Source organism: Dendrobates tinctorius, unplaced genomic scaffold (assembly GCF_039654945.1).
Source record: "Dendrobates tinctorius isolate UK_male_01 unplaced genomic scaffold, ASM3965494v1 ptg000122l, whole genome shotgun sequence".
NCBI lineage: Eukaryota > Metazoa > Chordata > Amphibia > Anura > Dendrobatidae > Dendrobates > Dendrobates tinctorius.
The window spans coordinates 7,687,980-7,697,308 of NW_027361790.1; the positions used below are offsets into that span (position 1 = coordinate 7,687,980).

Genomic DNA, 9,329 nt, shown 5'->3' on the forward strand with positions numbered 1-9,329 from the left:
TGACTACATTGCATATTTACTGCAACGTGTACCAGTTTTATGTGCAAGAACCATCCATACGCATGTGTGGCTCAGCCCTTGGAATCCCCTGTTTCTTTCCAATGTGTGTGTGTAATATATATATATATATATATATATATATAGAAACAGGGGATTCCAAGGGCTGATCCACACATGCGTATGGATGGTTCTTGCACGTAAAACTGGTACACGTTGCAGTAAATATGCAATGTAGTCACCTGCATATTTACTGTGAATTTCGCACACAGAGAAGTGACAGATCTGTCACAGTATATATATATATATATAAAAATTTGTACGCTTTTAAGGCCTAGGGCTATCAGCAATGATGAAAAAAACCTGTCAATTGCTCTGGCATCACGGCCAAAGTGAGGACTATGCACAGGGATCTGAGCTGATAAATTTAAGGCCCATCCCTTGACAATGTCACTGGATTAATTGCCTGAGTAAATGCACTCTTATTTGAATTATATTTTTAACAGTTTGAGCTTTCGTTTTAATTCAATAAAATATTATTTAAGCTGGCTATGTTGTAGTTGTGTGTGGGCTATAGAAGACTTGTTTAATGGTATTAGGGTTTGTAAAGCCATCTTTGTACTCATGGCCTTCAGGTACTCTGTACTTTTATAGCACCTCTCACTCCCTACTAGTCATTAAGTACTTTAGCTTGCTTGTAGCTGTATTCACATAGCTGTGAGTTAGTTGCCTGAAAGACAAGGCATGAGCCCTAGTGCATGCACTGTCTGATTATCCAGGACCATTCTACTTTCATCTCCTTTTTCTGGCCTGTGACAGAAAAACACATATGAGAATAACCTCATCAGATACAATGGGTACAATTGCATTCTGTAACCTCTGGTCACACGGACACCTCATCATTATTCATTGTGCAAGTGTCAAGCTCCTAAAATTCACAGTAGAAAAAGTCCACAGGGTATGCTGACATGTACATATCATATTCATATCACCACTATACTATAGAAAAGGGAACAAAACCAAAGCAAACGTCATGTTATTTAGAGAAACAAACATAAAACTATATTTGGTCTTATTCCTGTGCTTTACAGCAATGGCATAGCTTCCTTTCTCCATCTTCATTATTGCCAATTTGTGAAACCGTATCCAAACTGGGGAGAGAAAAAAATTTGATCAATATTGCACAGTGCAACATTATACATAGTGACAGTCTGGTATGGCACCTCGGCAACATTGTCACCCACAAAATATTATACATTATATACTGTAATCAAAGATGCTTTTAGGCCATGTGCACACGATGCATTTTTCCCGCAGAACCGCACAGTGATTTACAGTAGCATGTAAATCTATGGAAAAAAAAAAATCTGTGCAGACGCTGCAGAAAGTGGGTGTGCGGTTTTCAAACAACTGCATGTGACTTCTTTTGTGCGGTTTTCTATCTCCCCATTCTCAAAAACCGCAGGGGGAAAACCGCACTGAAAAACCGCATCAAAACTGCACTAAAAAAGGAAGAAATCCGCAGGAAAAATGCAGCTCATTTGACCTGCGGATTTTGTGAATTCTGCGCAGAAAAATCCGCAGGTGGATTTTCCCCGTGTGCACATAGCCTTAGGCTGCGAGTCAGGTCACAATAGTAGCAGATAGGAAAGGAGATAACAAGTTAAGGGCTGTAGAAAACTTTGCTATGTGGAGTTTGCTCATTTTATTTTATAAAAATGTAATGTCTACCCCTCCGCATAGCAATGTTTTCTACACACCAACTCTTATCTCCTTTGTTATATGGGAGGTTCTGAGATGTCTGTGCCTGCAATCAGAAGGGTTGAATGTAGACAACCTGGCTGTGGAGATGTGCAAGTTTTTTTTCCAACTGATTTTATTTTATTTTTTCTTCACTACCTCCCCTACCACCTCCCACCCCAGTCAGTGAACAACTTTAATGGATCCTGTACTGATAGGCTGTGTACCTTCAGAGCAAAATACTTGTTTTCTGCCCAAGATTGCTGATCTAGAAGTTGCTCAGTGTTCATTGTCACTTTTTTTTTTTAAATCAAAGGGCTGGCTTTACACACCTGAATGACACCGCTGCTCAATGAGGCTTCTTGCAGGACCTTCAATGATGTTGGAGATCAAATGATCTCTGATGCTGTTGAAGGTCCTGAAGTACTGCAGGATGCCTCGGTCAGCATTCGGGTGAGCGTTTAACCCTTTTATCATATACCGGAGTGCTATTTGGTGAAGTGTCATGCATCGTGGTGTAGTACAAACCTCTTCACAGTGCTAATGCAGTGCAGACAAAAGACTGGAACTGTTCCCCAGCCAGTGTGCTAATGAAATACTGGCGATAGCATGTACTCAGCCAAACAAAACAACACTGCATGATCTGAGTGACTGAGGGAATATCATTTAGTGTCCGGTGTGTGGTCGTGCACAATTGGAACGATAGTCGCTCATCACCGACTACTGAGCGACAGTTGCTTAATAGTTGTGTGTAAAGTCACATTGACAATCGAGGTGCTAGATGGGCGTAATAGCCTGATAAATCATCCCGCGTAAAAGTAATTTAACAGGACTCCGTACCTTGGGTTTCAACTGGTATGCTTCATCCTGATGTTCCAGGGCATCGTTTATCAGTTTTAACATTCTGTACCGACGCCAACCTCTGACCTACAGAGAGAGTAATGTGGTTAAGAGGATGGAGAACAAATGGGAACGTGGATGAATATGTGAGCAGAACATTACCTGTATGGTAAACACCTCCACCTCCCTGGAACGCTTCACTTTTTCACCATTACATCAGAAATAGCTGAAACCGAATATGAAATGCTATTAAATATTGCATGTGACACCACAGCCTCATGTTCTTTTATGATTCAACCCACCTCTTTTTTGGGAAACATGGACCAATGATTCTTCATAATTGTAGTGTGCAAAATCCTAGAAAAAATAAAGACATCTTAGGCTGTGTGCACACGCTGCGGATTTTGCTGCGGTTCCGCAGCGGTTTTGGCCGCTGCGGACCCGCAGCAGTTTTTGCTGCGGTGTACAGTACCATGATTCCCTATGGGAATCAAAAACCGCAGTGCAGACGGTGCGGAATTTTCCTCGCGGATTATCTGCGGTTTTCAATCCGCAGAAAGAATTGACATGTCAATTCTTTCTGCGGATTCTCCTGCGGTTTGCCATCTCCTCCATTGAGGAGATGAAAAACCGCAGGGCAAAACCGCAGAGCAATCCGCAGGTAAAACCGCAGGTCTTTTGACCTGCGGTTTCACCTGCGGATTTTACAAAATCCGCGCGGATGAATCCGCACATAATCCGCAGCATGTGCACATAGTTAAGGACAAGGAATCTGGGTCAATTCGAATTGTACATCAGAGCATGTGCCATTTTGAAGCCTCTCTGTAAAAAATGCTATAAATTATAGGAAGCATGCTCATCAACACATGTACTATTTGCCAGTGCGCTTTTCCTACTATGCCATTCATTTAGGACTTCTGGTAATTTGTAGGTGAAAAAATTGTCAAAGTCCTAAATTAATGGGATTCATCATAGGGAGCTAAGCGATTATATCTCCGTGGCTGATGCACACAGAATCTAGATCTTTAACAGGGTGAGTACAGAGTCTCCCACAAATTTTAAGACCCTCACTGCCCTGCAGTGACTTGAATTCCAGAGAAATTTGCCCAAAACGGACCACCCTTATCCACTTTCCAATGCATATCTATGAGAAAAAAAATGCCCAAAATCTGGGGTCACTGCTCTGCCTTCATAAGCCCTGGACACTAGCGCTTTTAGGGGAAGAAAGCCCAGGCACTGCACTTCAAATAGACACCAAAACCGGGTTGCTGATTTATGTACTTACAGTTTGTCTCTCAGCCATCTTTCCTCCTAGGCAGTTTGAAAGCAAGTAAAGACATGCCCCATATTCAAATCCTCACCTCAACTTCCTCCTCATCATGATTGGCTGTGCTGTCACTACTCAAGTTTAAGAACACACCCCTTAAAGAAATAGAAAAATAAATATTGAGTTAAACAATAAAAGGATTCGAACCCTAGTCACTGCAAGAAAAAGGCAGCTCCACGTCTTCTTGTGCCACCTAGGTACAAGAGGAAGTGTAACCACCTAATCAAAGTGGTATCTCCGTTCCATTTAAATTACTATATCGAGATCCGGGTAACAGCCGCATACACGCCCCGTTCGTTAACCAGGCCTTGACCATCCAATTTGCATTGAACCTTGGGTGCCGGAGGTCTTGGTCTCATTTCTCTGGAACCACAATTTGCAGCCACATGCTTTTGGTGTCTATTTGAAGGGCACACCTTGGGATTTCTTCCCGTAAAAGGGCTAGCATCAGACCATTGAACCCTCGAAGTTTTGGCATGTTTTTCTTGTAGACATGCATTGGAAATCGATCATATCTCCGTGGCGGTGGCAGTCGGCCACTAGATCTTTCGGAGGGTGAGGGCACGGTGCCCCCCCACACATTTCAGGGCCCCCTCTTCTCGCTGGCACTTTTGGAGAATATCATTCATTTTGCCTAAAACAAAAGTAAAACGCCACATTAAATCGAAAACCACTAACGCAACGTGGAAAAAAAGCACGCCATTGTTTTCTGGGTGAAATTCTCTATTCGATTGACATATCACATGCCAGGGGGAAAATGTTTCGCACCCCCCGCTCCCTGTCAAAATGGCCGACGTTTTCATCTTTTTGCTGGGTAGCTCCGCAGCCTAAGCGCACAGTGACGAGCCACTTTGGGGGATGAAAACCGAGGGAATTCCCCAGATTTTAAGACCCGTTTCTCCCGGCTGCGACTTGCGGTTCCGGAGAACCTAGGCCCTGGCTCTGAGGACCACCACTCCCGTGCCGTAAGCGCCAGACATTAGTCGCTCCCAGGGTGGACTGCTGAGAGTCTCCGCTACGAAAAAGACACCAAAACTGGGTTGCTGTGACTTGTGGTTCAAGAGAAACAGACCCAGAACCGCGAGCTCCCCCCACGTTCCATCCAAAGGATAGTATCGAGAGCCCGGTAACACACGTAGTATATTCACGTTTCATATTGGAATATTGTCCAGGATGCCTCCTACAAACAGAGACATCACTTGTCCCCCTGCTGCCCAGGGAATTTGATTTCTGGGGTCAGTGCATGGCTGTCCATTGATAAAAAAGGATCCTGGTGGTGCAGGCTTGAGGGGGAACAAATGCCCAACAGAGCAGCACACAGCCCCAATAAATGTTCCCTCACATCAGTCTGGTAATTAGCTTTCAAATGACACCCAAGTGGCCCCTCTGGCTTTACCAGAAGTCGCACCAGGGGCCCAATATCTGATTTGGACAGCAGATTTGAAAAGACATTTTGAGGCCTTGGGTCGGTTTTGAGCTTCTGAAACCTCACAATTACCCAGCAGAAGGTACCAGGCCAACCAAACTTGGCAGGAATATTGTCCAGGATGCCTCCTTCAAACAGAGACATCACTTGTCCCCCTGCTGCCCAGGGAATTTGAATTCAGGGGTCAGAGGATGGCTGTCCACTGATGAAAAGGATTCAGGTGGTGAAGGCCTGAGGGGGAACAAATGCCCAACAGAGCAGCACACAGCCCCAATAAATGTTCCCTCACATCAGTCTGGTAGTTAGCTTTCAAATGACACCCCAGTGGTCCCTCTGGCTTTAACAGAGGTCGCACCAGGTGCCCAATATCTGATTTGGACAGCAGATTTGAAAAGACATTTTGAGGTCTTGGGTCGGTTTTGAGGTTCTGAAACCCCACAACTACCCAGCAGAAGGTACCAGGCCAACCAAACTTGGCAGGAAAATTGTCCAGGATGCCTCCTACAAACAGAGACATCACTTGTCCCCCTGCTGCCCAGGGAATTTGAATTCTGGGGTCAGAGCATGGCTGTCCATTGATGAAAAGGATCCTGGTGGTGCAGGCTTGAGGGGGCACAAATGCCTAACAGAGCAGCACACAGCCCCAATAAATGTTCCCTCACATCAGTCTGGTAATTAGCTTTAAAATGACACCCCAGTGGCCCCTCTGGCTTTACCAGAAGTCGCACCAGGGGCCCAATATCTGATTTGGACAGCAGATTTGAAAAGACATTTTGAGGCCTTGGGTCGGTTTTGAGGTTCTGAAACCCCACAACTACCCAGCAGAAGGTACCAGGCCAACCAAACTTGGTAGGAAATCAAATTCGATGGGGAGCAGGGGGAAAAGTGATGTCTCTGTGAGGCATCCTGTCAAAATCAGATATTGGGCCCCTGGTGCGACTTCTGGTAAAGCCAGAGGGGCCACTGGGGTGTTAATTGAAAGCAAATTACCACACAAATGTGAGGGAACATTTATTGGGGCTGTGTGCTGCTCTGTTGGGCATTTGTTCCCCCTCAAGCCTGCACCACCAGGACCATTTTTATCCATGGACAGCCATGCTCTGACCCCCTGAAATCAAATTCCATGGGGAGCAGGGGGACAAGTCATGTCTCTGTATGTAGGTGGCATCCTGGACAATATTACTGCCAAGTTTGGTTGGCCTGGTACCTTCTGCTGGGTAGTTGTGGGGTTTCAGAACCTCAAAACCGACCCAAGGCCTCAAAATGTCTTTTCAAATCTGCTGTCCAAATCAGATATTGGGCCCCTGGTGCGACATCTGGTAAAGCCAGAGGGGCCATTGGGGTGTGGTTTGAAAGCTAATTTCCAGACTGATGTGAGGGAACATTTATTGGGGCTGTGTGCTGCTCTGTTGGGCATTTGTTCCCCCTCAAGCTTGCACCACCAGGATCCTTTTCATCAATGGACAGCCATGCACTGACCCCTGAATTCAAATTCCCTGGGCAGCAGGGGGACAAGTTATGACTCTGTTTGAAGGAGGCATCCTGGAGAATATTCCTGCCAAGTTTGGTTGGCCTGGTACCTTCTGCTTGGTAGTTGTGGGGTTTCAGAACCTCAAAACCGACCCAAGGCCTCAAAATGTCTTTTCAAATCTGCTGTCCAAATCAGATATTGGGCCCCTGGTGCGACTTCTGTAAAATCCAGAGGGGCCACTGGGGTGTCATTTGAAAGCTAATTACCATACTGATGTGAGGGAACATTTATTGCGGCTGTGTGCTGCTCTGTTGGGCATTTGTTCCCCCTCAAGCCTGCACCACCAGGATCCTTTTCATCAATGGACAGCCATGCTCTGACCCCAGAATTCAAATTCCCTGGGCAGCAGGGGGACAAGTGATGTCTCTGTTTGTAGGAGGCATCCTGGACAATTTTCCTGCCAAGTTTGGTTGGCCTGGTACCTTCTGCTGGGTAGTTGTGGGGTTTCAGAACCTCAAAACCGACCCAAGGCCTCAAAATGTCTTTTCAAATCTGCTGTCCAAATCAGATATTGGGCCCCTGGTGCGACTTCTGGTAAAGCCAGAGGGGCCACTGGGGTGTCATTTGAAATCTAATTACCAGACTGATGTGGGGAAATATTTATTGGGGCTGTGTGCTGCTCTGTTGGGCATTTGTTCCCCCTCAAGCCTGCACCATTAGCCGGCTCTCACTGTTGAATGTGACATACTGAGGATGAGAGCCGGCTAGCCTAAGCGCACAGTGACGAGCCACTTTGGGGGATGAAAACCGAGGGAATTCCCCAGATTTTAAGACCCGTTTCGCCCGGCTGCGACTTGCGGTTCCGGAGAACCTAGGCCCTGGCTCTGAGGACCACCACTCCCGTGCCGTAAGAGCCAGACATTAGTCGCTCCCAGGGTGGACAGCTGAGAGTCTCCACTACGAAAAAGACACCAAAACTGGGTTGCTGTGACTTGTGGTTCAAGAGAAACAGACCCAGAACCGCGAGCTCCCCCCCACGTTCCATCCACAGGATAGTATCGAGATCCCGGTAACATACGTGGTATAGCCACGTTTCTTACCCAGACCTCGACTTGCCTGATGGCATTGGCATGTCGAGAACCGGGTAACGACCGTGGCAAATGGCCGTCGCTTACCGGGCCCTCGACGTGCCAATTGGCATGGAAGGGGAGATTTTTCGGAGGGTGAGGGCACGGCGCCCCCCCACATTTTAGGGACCACTCTTATCACAGGCACTGAGTGAGACTGCCAGGGACTCTGCGGCACTGCCAGGGACTCTGCGGCACTGCCAGGGACTCTGCGGCACTGCCAGGGACTCTGCGGCACTGCCCGGGGGCAGGTTGTCAGGGGCTGCAGGAGCCCGGGGGCAGGTTGTCAGGGGCTGCAGGAGCCCGGGGGCAGGTTGTCAGGGGCTGCAGGAGCCCGGGGGCAGGTTGTCAGGGGCTGCAGGAGCCCGGGGGCAGGTTGTCAGGGGCTGCAGGAGCCCGGGGGCAGGTTGTCAGGGGCTGCAGGAGCCCGGGGGCAGGTTGTCAGGGGCTGCAGGAGGCTGTGGCAGGCCGCAATGCTGTGTAGGACGCTGTGTGGTGCTGGAGAGTGCTACAGAGCCACACAGCTCTCTGGTGTCATGACAGGTGACTGTATATACATGTATACACATACATGAATGTACGTGTCATGACAGCTACTTTGACGATACGTACATGGATTTTTACTTACCCAAACAAAGGATGAAGAGGCTAGCTGGTCCACATTATGATGGAGGCCGGAGAGCATCGTCCCTCCATCGTGATGTCGTCCAGCAGGGAAATTTGTTGTCCTTGCCACATGGAGCCAGTTCAGTCTCTGAGATGCCTTGTTAACTAGTTGAAAAAAAAAAGGAAATTATTGAATTTTAAAATTATTTTTATTCTAAATCCTATTAATTCTATTAATACATTAAATATGAATCTTCATCCATGAGTGTATGGTTCCAGCAGACACAGCGCGCGGTGGCGGCTTCCTCAAGTGTTACCTGTGGGTTATGCTCTGTTAGCTAATGACAAACAGGGAAAGAAAAAAAAATGAATTATCGAATTATTGTATTTTACTATTATTTCTATTCTAAGCCCTGCTAGTGTTCACAGAAATGATAACACAGCCCCCTGCATGTCAGCTCACCCTCCCACCCACCGGGACAGCCTGTATCCCCGCCGTGCCCCCCACAGCTGACCCCATATACTGTGCTGAGCATCCCCTCCCTCCACCCCAACTGGACAGCCTGTATCCCTGCCGTGCCCCCCACAGCTGACCCCATACTCTGTGCTGAGCTACCCCTCCCTCCAACCCACCGGGACAGCCTGTTTCCCTGCCATGCCCCACACAGCTGACCCCATACACTGTGCTGAGCTTCCCCTCCCCCCACCCCACCGGGACAGCCTGTATCCCTGCCATGCCCCACACAGCTGACCCCATACACTGTGCTGAGCTTCCCCTCCCCCCACCCCACCGGG

At 47.5% G+C, this 9,329-nt stretch overlaps 1 long non-coding RNA gene across 1 annotated transcript; it reads right to left on the bottom strand.

Annotated features, from left to right (window-relative positions):
* Window positions 1–242: 242 nt before the first annotated feature.
* LOC141046854 (uncharacterized) lies at window positions 243–9,018 on the bottom strand. Its single transcript, XR_012219679.1, has 5 exons — window positions 8,557–9,018; window positions 2,880–3,999; window positions 2,740–2,803; window positions 2,578–2,664; window positions 243–1,148 (listed from the first exon to the last, which is right to left on the bottom strand). It is a non-coding gene; the product is annotated as an uncharacterized lncRNA (long non-coding RNA).
* Window positions 9,019–9,329: the final 311 nt, after the last annotated feature.